The sequence below is a fragment of the Fopius arisanus genome, unplaced genomic scaffold, assembly GCF_000806365.1.
Source record: "Fopius arisanus strain USDA-PBARC FA_bdor unplaced genomic scaffold, ASM80636v1 scaffold00153, whole genome shotgun sequence".
Lineage (NCBI taxonomy): Eukaryota > Metazoa > Arthropoda > Insecta > Hymenoptera > Braconidae > Fopius > Fopius arisanus.
In genome coordinates this window covers 96994-117592 of record NW_011887892.1, presented here as the reverse complement: position 1 = coordinate 117592, position 20599 = coordinate 96994, and the positions used below count along the sequence as shown (strand labels likewise).

The window sequence follows — 20599 nt, the reverse complement described above, 5'->3', positions numbered from 1 at the left end:
CCCCCCCCCACCAGTCGAATTAATAAGTATGACGAGGACACCCAATGACGAGTGTCCCCGATTGACCTCGATTATCACCGATAATCGGGGAAGAAGAATAACGAGTGACGAGATGTGTATGGAGGATTTCCACGAGACCCAGGAGTGACGAAAGGAGGAACGGCCATCGTGGGGAGCCATCGTTTGGAGGAGTTACCCGCATTAAGGATAATTTTTGTGAAGGATTGAGGAAGCCGCACATCCACGTGAGTACCCTTTATTACCTTTCCGGCCCCAACAAGCATCATCGGAACCCCTGTAATATTTTTCCCCCAACGGTGAGCCTCAGACTATTGGATGCAAAACAATCCAACAGCTTCAACTCAGTTTGACGATCAGAACCAGTGACTCCGCGATCAATGATTCGATATAATAACACAATCAAAATGAGGAAAGAGAAGGGTAGTCTAACTAATTATGAATATCTCCCACTTCGCAACCGTATTTCTCGCCCGAAACTCCATGGAAACCACCTAACCGTCTCCACAAAAATTTTGTCCTTACATTCCACGTGGACTTCTCTGCATGAGCATTTTGTTAAATCATCGGTCTTGAGTATTTTTATTATCATTGCGAAGCATGTGTAACTATTGGCGGTGTTCTATCCGACGGAGCGACACCTGAATTTACCAGATGAACTATTGGATTGTCTACACGAATGTACGGATCGGTACGCTTGTTATGTGAAATGATTTTCGGGTATCATCTAATTATTGTGGTCCTTGTTCTCTTTTGTTGAAAATAACAATTATGGAATCCTCTCGATTCACGAAAATTACCTCGCATTTTACTTAGCGAAACCGAACGCACCCTACAGCGCGTCGTAATTATCGAGAGGGTTTGAACGGGACGTTCTATTTTATTTGTTCCTCTTCTGTTTGATCTTCTTTTTTTTGTCATTTACCGAAATTTTATTGATTTATTATGATCCTGATTATGGGAGAACACATTTTCAAGATTCTCCCAGATCGACTCAATCAAGTAATTCTTTGTATCCATAATTCTTGACGATAGAATTCTCATATCATGAGACATATCGCCCCCTCAATCGTGCATGCCTAAACAACAAAATAACAAAGCACGTATTCTCTATTTTTCATCCTGCACTCGTATCGACCTCAGTACCGAGCTGCACTAATGAGTTTTTCTAATGGAATTATCCACATCGTTACCAAGCCACCCGTCGTACATCTTGGTAGCCTTAGTCCAAGGCTTTATGAAAGCAGCTGCTCAACTCGCGTGATTGTTCCTCATGACCGTGATGATTTGATATCGACCCTAAAACTTAGGATACCGCTTCACACCTCCTTCAAACTGTGTCCTCTGAATAGCAACTAAATCGCCAACTGTATATTTCTCAGCCAGTTTACTCTTCCTCGTGAAGGTGTTGTTGATCTCGTTTTGGATCTTCAGAATGTTTTCTCTCATTTCATTTCGCACGTTCATTCGTTTGTCCTCGAAAAATTTGATAAACTCCTCCTCAACCGACTGCCTCAATTGGTGGTCGGTCACCAGATCGTTTTTTTTCACCAATCAACAATTCAAAAGGGGTTTTGTTTAAATTTCTGCTCATCGATGACTTCCTGACATAGCTATCTCCACCAATCCATAAAATTTTAGGCTTACGATTTACACGAAATTAGAATAATCAGGCAGTTCCACTTGAGTTGGCTCGTGGTACTCCAGTCGTAATAAGAATATCTTCAATGCCCCCTGCCTTGCAGTAATCGCTGAATGCGTTAGCTATAAACACAGTGGCTTGATCGGAAATAACTCGCCTAGGATTGCCCAAAGTCACTGCCCGTAATTTCAGCTTGCTAAAAAAAAACGATAATGCGCCTTCCTCGTCGAGGTCATTGGACCCAAAGGACTACGTGGTAAGTGTCCTACGAAACTTCTCATTCCCCAATGATATTCAATAGCCCATCGCTCGTCCCATGCTCCTTCTCGAAGAACACTTGACACCACACTCAATCACCGTTTAAATTTTTGTCTCATGTTGGGGAACCAATATTTACGTTTCAACATAAACTTCTCTTTACTCCACCCAAAATGTCCTTGGTCATGCACCTTCTTGATTACGTCATACTGCATGGCCTCCGATAACTTTATCTCTACTGTGCTCACGGTACAACACGCCTTTTTTTGACATCGAAAAATGACCACTCTGACGAGCTTGAACCGAGTCAATGATTTTCTTCAGATCAGAATCCCCTTTCTGTGCCTCCTAAATTTTCTTTGGTAGACCGTCACAGCGTACCTGCACTAATAAAATCTCCGCTGAATTTCTGCTCAATTTCTGATCACCCATAGACGCTTCCGTGTGTTCAGTTCAGTCACTCCACCGACGGGTGGCGGAAAAAATATCCCCGGAAAAAATATCCCCCCAATCATACATTTCAGTTCTGTCGCCCTTTTTTTTTGTGTACATATTTTCCCAAATGGGGGGGGGGGGGGTTTAGGGGTGGTCCAAGAGCGAAGTCCCGGTGAGGAATCTGGGGGCGGGAGGGGGTTCTCCCCCCACATAATACATTAAATGAAAATTTGAGAAAAAAAAAGATGATTTAATTTCATGGGGAATCCAACCCTTAACCCTTTTATGCGTCATAATAAATAAAGAAATTTTTTTCTACAATGCATTTTGTGATTCAACCGCTTCCCTTTTATCCTTTATATTAAATAATTTTTATTAATTAAATTATTAAAATTAGGATTTTTTAAATATTTATTATTCGGAATTAAATATTAGAATTGTTCTTGGGGATAATTTTTCCGGGGATATTTTTTCCGGGATTTTTTTTCCGGAATATTTTTCCCGGGAATGTTTTTTCAGGGATTCTCCACCGACACGATACAATTAGAGCACTGGCCCTTCCGTCAATGCTGCCATTAAGCTCTCGAACAACACCTTTTGTGTTTCGCCAAATTCGAATTTGACACGGTCTATCAATAGGTGAGATAAAGAACGCGCCGCAACCGTAAACCGAGGGATCCATTTTCGAAAATAACCCGTAAGACCCGAAACACTTGGTCTCACTACACCTTCGTCGATCCACTTCTCAATTATTCCATTTACCTACCTCCTCTGTTGAACGAAGAGTCGTCGGGGATTCTGAAATACAGACAAATCATACTTCAATATGACACGCATGATTACAGCCGTGTTTTTGGTTTTAATCGATCCTCCATTATTTCACGTAATTCACTTCTAATTTCTGGATCGGTCACATGTTGAATTGGAACGTCATAACCACTATCATTATCCTCATACTTATTTATATTCAATACTTCATTCCATCCACGGTCATTCGCGTTCGGTAGATTTTCTTCGTAATCAATCTTTTTCAAATGACTGGTCCGTGTTTCACCCGTACTTCAGCATGATCAGACAATTCGCCACCCACTGACAAATCACGTTCGAGAAATTCATCTGGAACGACATCAAACTCAAACGTGAACGTCAAATTGTCGATAATTATATCCAGCTTAAAACGTCCGAGTGTTTATTGATTTGATGCACCGACACCAGTGAAAGAAGAACTATTCTGGTCAAGATGTGGAGTTCGCAGCCTCACGTAACAATTTGACCGCACCAGATGTAAGTCGCTCCTTGAATCCAGAACAGTTGTAACTTCTTTACCCAAAATAGGAACCTGCTTGTAGGTTTGTTTGTCAGTGTAGTTCAACGCATCCCACTGAGGCTTCTTTTTTTTCTTCCCTGCACTTTTCATCTATGATATTTTTTTTTCTCTGGCGCACATTTGATAGACACGTGTTCGAATCCGTTGTAGTTGCAACATGGCGGCACTTTCACCTTGTCTGACCAATTGTCATTGAGATGCACTCTCCTGCCACAATTATACCAATGTGACTTATTTTTCTCACTGTCTTGTGCGTGATTGAATTTCTTCATCTTGTTCTACTGATCGCTGTTCTGGGCTGGTTTGACCTTCACCTTTGACTTATCATTGTTCTTCTGAGTTTCGTACTTCAACTTCTTCCTCAACGCTTTCGCTGTTGTTGCACAGTACAAAATCATCATGTTGATCTCTGCATCCTGAATACCGTCGATAATGTATTGCAGCTTTTTGTATCTTGTGCAGCTTGTTGTACCTAATTTGACGTCGCCGTGACTGGCCATCTCCATTACGCAGTAGATGTGAGCCTCATACGTTTCATTACTTTTCTTCTTCATGTTACGCAACTGTTCATGCACTCGCATGCTGTTCACTGTTTTATAAAACTCCGTAAGTCACTTGTTCTGCAGCTTAGACACTCATAATTTCCGAACAATTTTGCGCGTCCGACCAACAGTTTCTTCATACAAATTACCTCTTATGTCTCGGACCATGAACACATTTCCGCGGTTCCTATAAATGTGGAAAAGCAACGCCAAATCTTTTAGCTTCAATCACCGCTGAATCTGTCGAGTGCATTTTCAACATCTTGTCAAATGTTACTGTAGAATATGAATAATCGAGAGAACGGGACATTCCACTGTTCGTAGCTGAAACACCCTCATTGTTTATTGGTCGTTCTATCTGTGGAATCACTGTCAATAGTATCTGAATCGGTTTCATCAATCACAATCAGGGAGTCTATTAATCGTGCATGCAATCCCGCATTTTTGGCGGTGGTTTTCAACCCCAGCTCTTTGAGTTGTGTAACGTGACATTTCCGTATGGGGGTTGAAAATGCCCGTCACCTTCGCCCCACTTCCCCACAGCCTAACCAAACCTGCTAAAATTAAATCAAATGGGCGCCAGGTAATTTTTAGCCGGAATCACCAAACCGGAAAACCACCAAAACTAACTCAACTATTTTCGATTGTCTCTATTACCCCTCGTAAACTCAAAAAAAAAAAAGCATTTTTCCAAACGGGAAGAGAAAGGGAAAATCAGGCTTCGGAGAAAGGTAACGGTCCTGGTTCGCTCAGTGTGCGGGTGCTGGAGAGAGGGGTGGATCTTGGGTGGAAACGGGGTATTTTGGGCATGCCTAATTATGGGTTAAATCAACGTATAAATCAAATAAAAGAAAGATAAAGAAAGTCTCCAAAACATTGTAATTTATTCAACTAATATTTTTGAGGTAATTCCAAAAGGATGCGACTCGAAAAATTAATTATTAAAGCTATTATGCGTAGCCCCTCCTCGTTACCATCGAAATTTTTCCTGCACAAATTATCGCTCTGCGAATAATACCTTATTCCTAATTCTAGCGCGCCGGGAAATCAGTGATTTCCCGGAATTCCTGGGAAATCCTCAATCACCCCAGCATTATCAACCTGACATGCCGGGAAACTTTTAACTACCCCAAAAAAAGGGGAAAGGGGAAAGGAAAAAAAAGCAACAAAAAAAAAGTGTCGACTCCTCGGACTCGAACCCACTCTGCTCAGATCTGAAGAGAGTGAGAGAGAGGGAAAACCACTGGCCACCGTTGGCCGTGGAAAATTCGCCCACCTGAAAATCGCTCTTACAACTTAAAATTTTGGTAGATTTATGGAAAAATGCCCACTGGCGTGGGGACCCAGGGGCCAGGGGAGCCCCTAGTATTTTGGGGAATCAGCAGCGAGGGAGAAACTCCCTCGAAAATCACTTAAAATGGAGAATGAAATTCAGCCAAAACCACGGTTTCTGTTTTTGCCCAAAAACTACCCTAACGAGGGAAATTTCCTCGAAATTACCCACCAACATGATCAGGGGAGCCCCTAGTATTTTGGGGATTCATTAGCGAGGGGGAAATCCCCTCGAAAGCCACTTAAAATGGAAGATGAAATTTAGCCAAAACCGGGGGCCTATTTTCACTCAAAAACCACACTAAACGAGGGGAATTTCCTCGAAATTACCCACTAATATGATCAGGGGAGCCCCTAATATTTTGGGGATTCGTTAGCATAGGGAAAAACCCTCCGAAAGCCATCCAAAAATGGATGGAGAAAATCAACCGAAGCCGGGCGGCCGGCTCGGACAAGGCCACGACATGTCGTGGAAATAACCACAATAAAGGTGGAGTAATCGCTCATAAAACACTTAATTATGAAGGCCAACTCACCTTTGGGGGTTTCCTTCCCTTCCTCGTGGTCTTCCTGACCATATCCCTGCGTAATTAACTACACGTAATCCCTAATTGTCCTTTGCACAACACGTGTTCACTTCTCGCCACGGTCAACGTATTACTGCCATGGCGAGGTCAGTGTAACAGGTGGGTCACGCACAGCCGAAAATCAGACGCGCTCTGATTGGCTGGCGTTACTTCCGCGCTGAGACGTGGTGCTTTCAGCGCCAATTCAAATTTAAATTCTAACTCTTATTCTTTTCTTCTGTAATACCCTAATCTTTTCTCTTCTAATTTTTCGGGCGATCGGAGCCTTGTTAATCACTTTTCCCGGGGAGCATGAATACTAAAAGTTTTTCCTTCGTTACCCATAAGTCTAAAATTTAGTATTCCCTACTAATCTCAAAAATTATTAAAAGTTCAATTTAGTCACTAACCCGTAAGCAACCTGGCAATCCGGGTGAATAAGGGTTGCACTTATTCCCCCTGGCCTTCCACCGAAAAACAGAAACGTAAACGTAAACGTAATCCTAACATCATGCCCCCGCTACTCGGAACGCCAATTTTTCATTGAACTTGTGATATTTTATATTTCTGTAAATTACCGGACGGCTCTATTTTTGGCCCTTCTTCACGGTACTTTAGGCCCGTAACCCTAGCTCTAAATTCTGAATTTTCTAACCTAACTAAACCAGGGGCTCGTTGCCCCTGGACGCGATTATCCCCGTAATTTTTGTGGATGGTAGTGGAGGGTTTCAGCATCAATACGGACATCCCCACATGTCCGTTACAGTTGGGACTTCAACTCTTTCGCCTTCACCTGCGCAAAATCGTCAACTTCTTTGATTTGTGAGGTTTCACCTTCAGTGTGATCACTTTTGACACTTGCAGCGTTTTCCCTGTCAACTCGGCTCATGTCACGCGTTTGATTAGTGTAAACTTTCAGCCCGTTACCTTCAGCTGCCTTCCATCTATTCGAGCTTTCATTTCACCAATACTCAGCGTCTCCAGCTCGTCTTCGTACTCACTGTCTTCTCGATAATGTCCTTTTGTTAGGGATTCGACTTATTGCATACCGTTCCTCCAATATCTCCATGCTGCTGAAGGAACAATTAATTTTTATCGTCTGTCTCTTCTTTATCAGTGTTAAATTCAAATTCTTGTTAGTGTTGGTATCGTGGAGAATTTGCTTGTATCGGAATTCTGAGGGGACAGAGATGTGTTGAATTCATGATAAGTTTTATTATGAGCTCCACATGTGTTACAATTTCTTGCGAAATCTTATGACATCACATCTTTAGATTTTTTCCGACACTGCTTCTACAGTACCAGCTTAACAATAGAGTAGAAGTCGTGCCAATAAATGACGTGACTATAGAGGATCATCCAAATTTCTCTTTGTCTCATAGAACGATCTCATTCTGAATCATCTTCAATCAAACCTAGTGCCACACATCGATCAGGACTTGTTGGATATATTCGGCCATCAATTATTCCCATGTGTTCAAAACTCCCAGATCCTTTCCCGGTAATTTATAATAACGGAAGCCGAAAAAATCCAATCTGAGACGGACTAATAGAATACATTCTTCCGATGGTATTGAATTGTGATTTACATTTTTGCTAGATTGATATACCTATACCACGTGATTTTCCGAACAGGTGGGGCTACGGAATTTCGGCATATGTGAATTGTCCAGCATTGGGATCATATTGATTGAAGAAAACGTATTCCATTTAGATCGCTTTGTTTCGTAAGCCCATTCTGATTGTATCATCATATGTGATTTCGTCAATAACTATAGATTGCTGATGGGGTAGGTATACCGATAATAGCATAACAGAATTACTTTTCTTTTGCAGTGGCCTTCTAAATATTTACAATACAATGACCACCAGAGTCATTTATTACAATAAACGCAGTATCATGGCCTTTATAGATTGCGACGAAATTTCAGGTGAAGTCGCCACCTATATGCCTGTAGGGTAATTACCTAATCCCAGCAGCGAGAGAAGATCGCGAAACCTATTGGTATTTGACCAAAAAGGTCCCGAGACCCACCTCCTTTAGCTAACTGCTACCTTGAAACCAGGTCGGAAAAATTCAGACATTTACTTATTTTCCCAAACTCCTACCGTCACGAATGAAATTTCACTAATAACTAGATCACTCTTATGGTTCTGAAGACTAACGTAAAATGTCGCTACAGTTAAAGATCAGAAAACCTTGGTAAATTAAAAAAAAAAACCCTAGAAAAAACCCGATTTGGTTGAAACTCCGGGTAAAATAATTCACGTTAATAAAACTCAAAGAATGAAGCATAATTCCTCAATAAAACTCAATATGAGAAGAAAGTCCAATTTTGAATTTGAATCAATTACGCGCCGCGATCTAGGACATTTGAAATTTATTATTAGTACGGTGCCTGACTGCGCGAACCGCCACCGGATGGGCTAGCTCGGGGAGGACCCCCCACCATACGTAACAAGTTCGAACGAAATAATGCGATCGGTCGGCATTGGTTCCACCGGGGATGTTATCAGGTACACGTGCGCGAGGTTTAAGTATTCCCCGAGATACACAGCAGACACGACCTTCGAGCTACCCGCGTGACCGAAAAACTCTTTCCTGGTAGTTCATGGGCACCATTGTAAGTACCAGTATATTAATTCTGTCAAAATTACTGCGGGAAGTGTGGTTTTCGAGTAATTACAGGTCGCAAACAAAAAAATTTACAAATGGCGTCGCTGCCTCGCAATATGATGCCATTCGGGGAACTCATAGTTTGGGAGAGCAATAAGCCTCTCCCGATCATTAAAAATGCCTTCTAATGCTTTCTTACAACTACCTAGTTATATCAGAAAGGGTTTACCATTTAATTTCACCCCAAAAAGGCGAAATACCTGGGATAAGGCATTCCAAGCAGCTCGAAATTTTGCTCTCCCCTGCTACCTCTCGCTACCTATGTTCTCTACTTTCTGATAATAAATTTTCATTAGTTGCTATGCAGTTTTTCGTTTTCCAAGTTCATCGAAGAACTCAGGGAAAGACCCAGCCATCTATTCAATTTTTGCTACCTTTTTCTTGACCTGATGCTACCTTGAATACGGGCTGAATGATTTCGCCGGATGATGCAATCATGCTCCCTGTACCGTAATCGCCCGATATTTTGTGGATTACCAAGCTCTCTCAAGTGGATTACTCGCTCAATCGCCGTCCTTCATACAGCAATCATTTTTACATAGTAGACGGGAAATTTGTATAGCGTTCGACATTTTTTTTACGTCAATGGAGTCATTGGGTAGTATTTGGATTAGGGAGGAGGGGAACTGGATAATTGTCGATATAATTTTTGCAAGAAAAATAACTGAAAAAATGGATAGTCCAGACCGGGGTTTGAACCCGGGATTTTCCGATTATGCATCGGGTGCTCTCTCAACCAAGCTCTCCGGCTCGTAACCATTTCTTCATTTCACCTGTCTTGTATATATCGAGCAGCGCCGTCCTTCATACGACAATCATTTTTACATAATAGACGGGAAATTTGTATAGTATTTCACATTTTTTTTTTTGACGTCAATGCAGTAGTTGGATAGGATTTTTCGATCGAGCCCACCGGTTAATATCCCGCCAAATTACAAGTCATTTTTTTCGTTCGTAGGGCAGTAAGTAACCACTTTATGACAAATATACTCGTCTGTTCAAGCACTACGATTTGACTACCGATTAGAAGTAACCGTGTTACCAAATGACCCGACACCTAATCGACTTCATTTTCCCAATCGGTAAGAGCTCTAGCACTTCCGAAAAATTATTTATGATTACCCTGAGTTTGATGAGATTTTGATTTTGTTAGGAGGCCTGGCGTTCATTATCATTTTCTCAGGTGCTCCAAAGGGAGCTTTTTGCAGTTGGCCGGGAGATTTTTATCTTATTTTTCTTAATGTTACATTCGTATAACTAGTAGTACTACCGACTCTTGTTCAGTTTATTAAGACTACATTTTCTTGAATATTTATAATTTAATGGAAATCTGCATTATGGTTAGGTTGACGAACTCGGCGGTCCGATGTGGAGATCAAGGTTCTCAGGTTCTTCACCTGGCAGGTGAAGATACCCTGAGATGGTATCGAGTGGTTTGAGTAGTGTGAAGAAAGACCCCAATTTGCCGTTTGACCAGGAGCGACGGTGCGGCTGCTCGTGGACTTTGGGTGTCGAATCACTTGATGGCGCATTTTATCCTCCATTGGCCACAACAGTTGCAGATGCGACCTTTTAATTACTTTGAATGTCAATTCAGCTGCGTTGAATTTTCTAAAGCTAGATTAGCCTCAGTATGTCAGCGGCCACATATTTGTAAATTTTTGCCAATGCTGGTTTCAAAACCGCGACTTGATGAGTCCAGATTAATCTCCGTCGGTTGTTTTTGATTCTTCTGGGTTGCGCAGCTCCGGAGTAACAGGTTCTCGGAACGGCGTTGGATTTTCCATCGGTCTCCTGTCGACTTCATTAAGTTTCAAAAGTTGTGGACAATTGACGATACATCACTCCATTTGAACTCCGGTTTAAAGTGTCTCGAAATTCTCGTGTACCCACAGGGAGTAGAATGGGCGATGAAATCCTTTGAACCCTTGAAAACACCAGGGTCCGATGGTATCTATCCGGTGTTACTACAAAGGGGGAATGGATATCATCCTGGGGCTTCTTACCAAAATTCTGAGAGCCAGTGTAGCACTGAGAACTGTACGACGAGTTTGGGCGGAGTCGCAATAGCTATTTATGTCATTAGGCCCGTAAGCGGAGGTTGGCGATGAGTGTGACGGTAGCACTCACGAGGCGTCGGTAAGTGAGGGAGCGAGCCCCCCCAGCAAACAGAGGAAGTTGACAAAAGAAAAAACGAATGAAAGTAAGAAAAATCTTATCCATTTTTAATTGTAACTTTATTGAAACATTTTCACGTCAACGTTTTTAAACAAACAAACAAGTTGCATATTGAACATTATGCCGATATTAGATCTTATTTATATTTTTCATTTTTTCATAAACAATATAATAAAATAAAAAACATCAACGATTTTCTGTGCATTACGAATTTGGAGGGAAGAAATTCGTGTTCCTTATGAAGGGTTCTCCTTTCCACGCGAGTCAAAGAATTGCAAGTTAGAACAATTGGTGAATTGAAGAGTTATCCGCTGGAGAGGATACAATGCAGCATTCAACAGTTGTTGATTTTCATGGAGTATTAGGCCATGACGATCAGTTGAAATTGAAGTTTCGGTCAAGTTTCGGTCTCTTTGGTGGTGGTGGACGTTGCATTACTGCCTGTGATATCGTAAGATGAATTCCCATAGTTTCAGAAGGAATTGGTGAGACCGATGTAGACTTTGTAGAAGTGGTAGGTGCTATTTTCTTCATAATGGAATTGCTAATGATCCTCGATTGCTCTTCTCGATGTAACCTTCAGCGGTTTTGGAGGATTTGCAAACTCCGAGTTTCTTTAGAGCAATAAAATCTAACCCAGCCTCGGATGCAACAGTCGCTCCAGTGCGCCTGAACGAGTGTCCAGTATATGACTTGAGATTTTGGAGATTCAAATAAGTTGTAATGCCTTTGGGGAAACTTCCCACTTTGTGAATTCACATATAGTGACGGAGGAACACTCCATTGACGTATTTAATGAAAAATTTTTTATCGGCATAATCCCTGGGCCTCGCAGATATATATTTTCTCACTGTACGACAGAAATCTCCCGTAAGTGAGAAGTTTCGATCCGTATATTTCTTTGTTTTATCCAAAACAAAGGTAATACACGTACCGTGATCCGCGAAATGATCCAGAGTCAATTCAGTTAACTCTTTTCGCCTACATAGCCCATGAGTGCCAAGAATCAATAGTACCTGAAAATGAAAGAATCCTTTAAATTAGAAAGAAATAAATTGTGATTAAATTATAATATTTCCGTTTCTAATTCATTGTAAATTACTCGTAATCTTCATTTACCTTAACTGGAAGATATGTTTTTTCAGTTGCTTCGTGAATGAATTTCGCGATTTGGGCTTCTGTGAGGACTGAAGCTTTCTTATTCTTATGCGTGGACACTTTCTCATTATTTGATAAGAAGAGTCTGAGTTTCGCGAAATTATCAATTTCGATAGAATCATACGCAGATAGAGTTGTCTTAAGCATAGAATGAATTGATCGGATAGAGCCAGGTGCCATGTTGTGCGGGGGTCTCGATAACATAATGAAATAGCCTAATCGTGCTGCTTCATTAATTGTTCTAATTTTCTTGTCCTCTCGAAACTTCTTAAAATTATCATAGGCTCTGTCATAGGTTGCTTTAGATTTTGGTGGAATCAGGAGAGATTCAGCCTCATGGGCGAAGTCCAAAACATCTTGGTGGATGAAGTCAGCTCCATTGAGGTTATGTTCATCATCTAAAGGCTGTTAATAATTGAGAGAGTGAATGTTTCCTGATGTGATAGACATGGAGCTGTCAGATACACTTTTTTCCCTCAATGGAGTCGAAGTTTGCAGTCCGTCCTCATCACTGTCGGGTGTAATATCATCTCGTTTTTGTTGTGTAAAAACTCCCGGAGAAATGGCTCTCTCCGGTGTGTCCACTCTCTGTTCCTGTTCACTACCCAAATTTGACGAATTTGCAACAACAACAAAAACAACCATGTCAAGAAGGGGCTTTGCAGAAATCATCATTGTCTACGTACAAAGCATGTTGGTGAGTTGGTCTTGAACGACCGATCACATTGGCATACAGATAGGAGGTCGTCCGAAGGGTGGTTGCCCACAGGGCGGAGTTCTGTCTCCACTGCTGTGGTGCCTCGTTGTGGACGAGCTCCTAGAAGAACTGACTCCTAGAAGGGCTTCGTGGTGTATTGATACGCGGATGACGTTGCCATTGTCGCTAGGAGCAAGTTCCTCAATGTGCTGAGAGATAGACTGAACTACTCTTTGAGAACAATGGTGAATTGGTGTGGAAGGACGAAACTCTCAGTTAACCCTGGCAAGACGTCGGCGATGATATTCACCAGGAAATACAAAATTATAAACCCGGAGCCACTGAGGTTAGCGGGTGCAGAGATTGCCTATGCTACCTCAGTGAGGTAACTGAGTGTTCAACTGGACGCCAAACTCTACTGGAAAGAGCACATAGAGACACAGATGGGCGAGTGGTATGCCTCACTGTGGGCATGTAGAAGAGCCATGGGCAGACACTGGGGCTTTACCCCAAAGATCAGTCTGTGGCTGTATAAGATGGTTCTGCTGCCACAACTGATGTTTGCAGCTGTATTATGGTGGCCCAGGGCGAAGAGGGTGGAGATATGGAACCGGCTCAAATGCTTTCAGGGAAGTTTCCTGAGGGCAGCAACCAGGACCATGAGAACTTGATCATCTTGTGGTGAGTAGGGCAGAATCAATAGCTTATAGACCCCTGTGTCATGGGGAATGGATGCAGGCGGAAGCAGCACACTCCAAGCTTGACATCCTCACGAGAAATCCCTGGAACATGAGTCAAGATAGAATGACCAGGAAGTACCAAATCAAGGCATTTAAAATCTACATCCCTGAGAGGGAGAGCTCGGAAACTGTAAAGAAAACAGGCACCAATGTCATGCACTGGTATACAGATGGCTCATGATAGAGAGGCTGCTTTGGAGCAGGACTTTACGGCCCGAGGGAAACTACAGGTGCAACTGGTCCTTAGGGACTATGGCTACCGTATTCCAAGCGGAAGTTCTGGCAATGAAAAAGTGCTCAGAGCTTCTGCTGTCCCGGATGACAATCAACAAACACATTTTTGTGTGGACATATAGTCAAGCAGCTATAAAAGCTCTCCTCAAATCCAGCACTGACTCTAAGTTGGTCTGGGAAACCATGGAGAGCCTGGAAAAACTGGGGACCAGCAATAAAGTAACCCTTGCCTGAGTCCCAGGTCACGACGACATCCCCGGCAACGAAACAGCAGACGGGCTGGCAAAGCAGGGGCAATAAACGCGGACAAGTCTTCGCCAGTAGGAGTCCCCCACGCCGTGGGTGTAAGCCACATAACGGAAAAGCCCCGACGTGAACAGTCGGAGAGGTGGAAAGACACAAAGACCTACAGGAAGGCCAGGGCAATCATGCCTGGCTCAAGGAAGAAAAGGTCAAAAAAAAGCCGTGGGAAACGGTGGAGAACTGCCTTCCCCAGCGCAAATCAAGTCGCGAACGAGGATGCAACGAATCTGTTAAGACTGGCTACAAAGGCCGGGCTGAACATATGATCCACGCATAAAACAAGCGGAGCTACAATAACTCTAATGTGAGTTTGGCATACCCTAATCTATCCATCTATCTAAGTGTCTCGAATGCGTACCGGGATGCTCCAACGTGGCACGGCATGCGCCAGGTATCACGTCATCATTTCGGTGACCACCCTGGCATCAGCTGGACGATATAATTTTCTGTTAGACTGATTTCTCTCACCCAGGATTCTGGATGTGGGATATTTTTACCCTCGGCGCGTTTTAATCTTGTTCCAATGGGGCATTCTTATTTAATTAGTAAGAGTCATCTTTTGCCTGACGTCAGATGAGCGGCCTCGCCCTGCCTGAGCTCAGGAACGACATTTGGGTCTCGAAGAAAATTTCAAGTGAATCGGGGGCTATTTAGTGACAGGTTACTTGGTTTTAGACTCATCACTTTATTCCAATGGAGGGGTGAGGCTGCACGAGGCACCATTCTATCGACTAATACGGCTGTTGTTCAGGGGTATCTCGCACCCCAGTGTAGCTGGTCCAGAAGCCAATTATGCACTTCCAAAATCGTAATGATGATACGATACGATACGACAATGTAATGTTCAATTAGGCCATTATGAAAATTTGAGGGTGTAGGTTCGGCAGGTTCGTTTGTTGAAAACATATTATGAATGACTGTGGGGACTTGCACAGAAAATTGTTGTGGAATTTCAATGTTGAATAATATGGTCATGTGAATTGGATGAGATTGGATTTTAATTCAAGTTTGCTATTGTATAAATTCTGCTTGGCTGAAGTAAAGACCGTAGTAAATTTGTAGATCTCGTACATCTACTGATCTGATCTGGCATGATGAGCAAGAAATGTACAAACTTTGAGAACAATTCATGAAGAAACTGATTTTATTTCTGAAACACTGATTATGCTGAATATATATATTTACATATCGCCTATAACTATGCATTCGTTTTCACAATTTTTTTTTCTTACATTCCGGTACTATCTCATCCTATGCATGCGGCTGTGGATAATGCACTGTTCCGTATTCATTCTCCTATAGAACATAGGAGTGACATAGAAAACCACAGGAAAGACCATGTCAGTACAGGCGGTTGCTCTATTATCAACCTCTCCGTCATCGGTGTCTGTTGAAAATTGAATTGAACGCGGAATCGAACCTGCAACTTTCAGAACACTAAACTAGCACCTAGCCACTGAGCTACCACGTCGGTTGGTTTTCACTATTGAATACACATTCCTAAATATAATATCCGAATAAGTATGCGTCCTCCTCTCAATTATTACGACGTCTGGTAATTCTTTTCTAGCATCTGAAACAGAAAAAAATTAGTCGGAATTATGAAAATATTTCCGTATAGAACAATAATCGATAATGATATCCAATAATATTTTGCAAAATTTAATAAAGCTCTAAAAATGACGGCTGATTAAATTTCTAAACTTCAAATTCAGTGGGATGTTACTTCCAAGTGGCTCATATGACACGTTTCAAATATAGTGCATTATCCGATTATGAACCTATTTTTTAGGGATCCAAATATCCAGAATGAGAGAAACAACGTGTATATCCAGAATGAGAGAAACAACGTGTATATCCAGTCCATCCAGTAGAAAAAAAATGGGGACATAGTGGACGTGGTGCGTTACCTAATTTTTACATCCACTTTGACACCATTGCGTCATTCCAATTACATATGCCCTGGCATATCGAATGAGGTAACGCACCACGTTCACTATGTCCTCATTTTTTTTCTACTGGATGAACTGGATATACACGTTGTTTTTCTCATTCCGAATATTTGGATCCCTAAAAAATAGGTTCATACCTGGTACGACATTAAAAAGTGAAAATAGACTATTATAATAATAAATAAATATTCACTCTTCTGTGACAATTCTCACGGTCGAAATTCTATCAGATTCTTTCTCACTATATGCACTAAAGTTATCCTCTACTCTACTTTTGCTCCTTACTACTGATCTCTTCACTTAAAATCAAATGGTTGAAATATAAAATGTCCACCTCTCACTGCTTCTTCTTCGTTTTCGGTTTTATGTGGAAGATGAACGGTTGTGGAAATGCGTGTGACATTTTATTTATAATGTCGTGATGGTACTACAGTCACTACTCTTGGTGAACGGTTTAGAGAAGATGACGAGCTTCAAATACAGTGGACTCTCGATAGTTGCAACACGTTAGGGGCTGTAGGGGTACCCGATTCGTGGAAAGTGGCAACTAACTCGGGCCCCCACTCCTGCGCGCCGCTCGGTCTCAATTCTGGGAAATTTAAAGGGACAAAAAGTATTTTCTTTTTCGGTGTCGAATAAAATAATTGAAGAAATATTTGTGCCGGGGAAACAACGTGTGTGTGGTACACAAGCATGGCTCTTTCGTATTTTGGTTACGATATCGATCGGAGGCGGAGTAGGGGTATCGCTCGAGCGTCTGAAACGCGAATCAGGGGAAAGAGTGGCAACTATCGAGAGTGCAACTAACGAGAGTCTACTGTACTTTGCCATCATATGCCACTGATTACAAAAACGAGTCTTGGCACTCGATTATAAATCATTAGTAGATTTTTGTACAATAAAAATAAAAAAAAACGAATGAAATTTGAGTATTGACTGAACCGAAACAAATAGCTCAATTCATTTACAAAAAAGGGGTATAAGACCACTTGACCAACCTCTATATTTTCCAATTTTTATGGCTATTTTTTACTAATTGTAGTTAGTTGTTTAATTTGATTTTTCTCTTTGATTATTTTTCATTCGCAATTTAGAGTATCACGTTTTGCATGTCAATTTGTATTGAACATCCCACGGCCAGAATAGGAACGTAGTGGTTACAGGCCTCGAAGAAGAACCTATAACCATATGAGTCATTAGCTGGGATTATTTTTACTTTTTATTGATGAATTAGATGGAACGAAGACGACCTTCGCCTTCCCACCCTCTTGGGATTTAATATAATTATTCAACCTATTGACGGTTTCAAAATGTAATTGGCGTCTGGCTATTTAATTCAGAGTCTATTATGACTGTTTTGGTCTATCAAAGGCCTTGAAACATTTGAATACCTTTTAATTCTTCGAGAAATGTTTAATGTTCAGACGATAAAATATTTTGACAAACAATATGCGGAGTAGCCCCAAATCGTGGAAGTTAGTTAATCGATATTGATTTTTTGAAAATTTAAATAACTACTTATATTAGTGGGTCTCAATGTGAACTTCGCAATTTGGACAAAACATTACAAGGTAATTTTACTGATCTTTTCTCCTATGCGAGCCCTCCCGCCTTCATATTTATGTAACTGCTCCTTGATACTCCTCCACAATTTTTCTACGTTCTGAGTGTGTACACTTTTTTCCTGGGGGTTGACAAATTGGATCTTATGATTCGCTGTCTACTGATAACCTCTCAGTAACAACCCACAAAGACCCTTTCCACCCATCAGTGATTACGGTAGTAGCCAGCTCCACATTGTCCAAAACATAATCGCGTAGATGTTTCCGACCGATTTACTACTGGCGATGCTCGAATTTTCCCGGTATCGTGACCGTTAATGCCGCCTAGCCGTTACCTTTGGGCTCTCTCCCTCTATTATATTTTCTCCCTCCTATTAAAGCCTCATCGATCTCCACTATTTTTCTTTCACCTCCTAATTTATATTTTCTTAGACTGGTATCCCCGCCGGTTAAGACTTTATTAATTCTTTTTATCCATTTCTTGTTTTTTTTTATTTTATGCTCTTTTGTTAATGGATGCAAACTGATTTTTGGTGTGAGCAAATATTGATAAATTAGTCTAAAAATGATTTCGGTTTTGATGTTCGAATGCAAAAACCTGTACCTATACTGTTACTGTTTTTACTACTCCTTTTTCCATTACAAATTCGATGACGTTTTTTGTATGTAGACTGATTTTAAAGGCCTGGAATATATTCATTTTGAATACAGTGGTCCGATTGTTTTATACAACTTAGATCGGTTGTTCCCAGTTCTGCTTATGATTTTCAAATTATATTGATATTAATTTTTATAAAGGTTGGTGTTGTGGTATATTACCAAAAAAAGCATACTCCTACAGGACCATATTAATATGAAGAAGAGTTAATATTTTTTGAAAAGTCACACTTTTTCATCTTTTTTCATGCAATGATAAAATAAGGTCAATATACCTATTTTTTAGGTTGAACAAAATCGAGTTGCTATGGTAACACAAATAGAATTATGCATAAAAAAAAATAGAAAAAATTTTGATAAATCTAAAGAACTATTTCGTAAATGATTAACATAAAGAAAAGAAACGATGGTATAAGCATAAATAAATTAATCATTATAAAATAATCACGTTCGTTATCATCAGAAGGTTCAGATGTCCGTACATGGTGCATCGACATCATACGATCTCCCGTTCCTTAATAACACATCTTAATCCATATACATGCATGGATTAAAACATTTGTAGAAGCGACGTTAAGAGAATAACATGCACTGAGAGAAAAATCCCAGAAAAATTACTGTGCTCGGCACGGGAATCAAAGTGCAAAATGTTTTTATCGGGAAATTTATCGATGACGCTAAGAACAATTTCTAAGTACACCATATTTACAGGAAATTGAAGATTTTTTGACATTTGCATCAGTGAATTTTTCTATGCAGCACAGTAAAAATTCTGAGGCTAAGAGGCATTATCGCGAACTCAAAGAAAAAATGATTGACATAATATGATCCAGTCCTGTGAAAATTGCCACACGCCTGCTTGCTGCTGCGAGATTTTTACTGTGCTCCCAATCAATATTCACGACATGCCCTGGTTTGGGATAAAACAATTGCCGATGCCCACCGATTACTTCCCGACGTTACCAAACGTAAAAAAGTAAGGACATGGGCTTATTTTGTTCATATTTGAACCTGAATTGCATCAGAACGTGGAGTGACATTTTTTACCACTTTTTACACGTATAACAAAAAAATTTCTCGAAGCGTTATAAGATACTCTGTTAATATTTGAATTATGGTCAACTCGCGCCCTTTAAACTCTATATTATCATTATTATTTTTCTTTTCCTATATACAGTTTGTCTACTCCTTGCTACAATGCTTTTTGCAAAACGGAGCACATGTGTGAAAATTAATCTTCTATTCATTATAACAATTTGGTTTCATTATAATAAACGATACGTTTCTACAAAAACCGGGTCCACTGATTATCAACAGGTTATGGGCCCAGTTCCACGTTTTACCACGCTTCCACTGCGGTAAAAATTGCATGGAGCAGTAAAACGTTACGACGAAAAACTTTATAGGTTAGTTCAGTATATCGGAGCACGTGCAAAAGGGGACAATCTTTAAATCATTTAATCCATCATGTCAACTGTAAACACGATTACATCGGCCAAAATCGAACTACTGACGAAAGATAATTATGATACGTGGTGTGTGCAAGCAGAGGCGTTATTAATCAAGACTGATGGATGGCCATATGTGAGTGGGGAAATTCCACAAGCACCAAACCAACCGGCGAAGAAGATGCTCTGGTTTTGATGCGGTCAGCGACGACAGCTTGGGAGAAAATGGAGAGAAAGGCAAGGTCCGATATTATTTTATCCATGATGCCAAGCGAAGTCAAGAAATTTAGTAAAATTAGAACGTCTCGAGCTTTGTGGTTTAAGCTACAAGAGACGAACGCATCTACAGAACCAGCCAGGATGGCCCTTCTTCTCATAGACATCACACATTTTCGTATGTCGGGGGATGAGGACCTGCGTGATCAGCTGGACAATTTTTTTGATCTTGTTGACAAACTAGAAGCCATGGAGGTGAATATTCATCCTGCCTTGAAAAGTACACTCCTATTAAACAGTCTGCCTGATAGTTTTGATGGTTTTCGCTGTGCGATACTAGCACGTGACGAATTGCCAACAACTGATGTAATAAAATTGAAGGTTTTGAGTACTGTCGAAGTGAAGAAAAGTGGAACAGAGAGCAGTGAGAGCGGAGCCTTATTTGCAGCTAAAAGAAATACCTACAAATTCAGGGGAAGTAATTCATCCCAGGCTCAAGGCCCCAAGAGGACATTTCCCTTTAGATGTAGTCGATGTGGTCAGATGGGGCATAAATCATCGGAGTGTCCCAATCGTGAATCACCACAACAGGAGTACAACTATCGAGATGATCAGCGAGGGTACTCTTACGCTAATCCACGTAGAGGTGTCATCAGT

The 20599-nt window shown here is 41.0% G+C and overlaps 1 protein-coding gene across 8 annotated transcripts in view; it reads right to left on the bottom strand.

The window, feature by feature from the left end:
- Positions 1-20599, bottom strand: part of LOC105272274 (transcription factor HES-1-like) — a 200646-nt gene that overhangs the window by 96203 nt on the left and 83844 nt on the right. For 7 of the 8 annotated variants that reach the window (XM_011314330.1, XM_011314323.1, XM_011314324.1 and 4 more), the window contains one exon: positions 15340-15680. The exons of the other annotated variant lie outside the window; for it this stretch is intronic. The gene's annotated coding sequence lies outside the window, so the exon portion shown is untranslated. The remainder of the gene's footprint in view (positions 1-15339; positions 15681-20599) is intronic. 8 annotated transcript variants of the gene reach the window in all.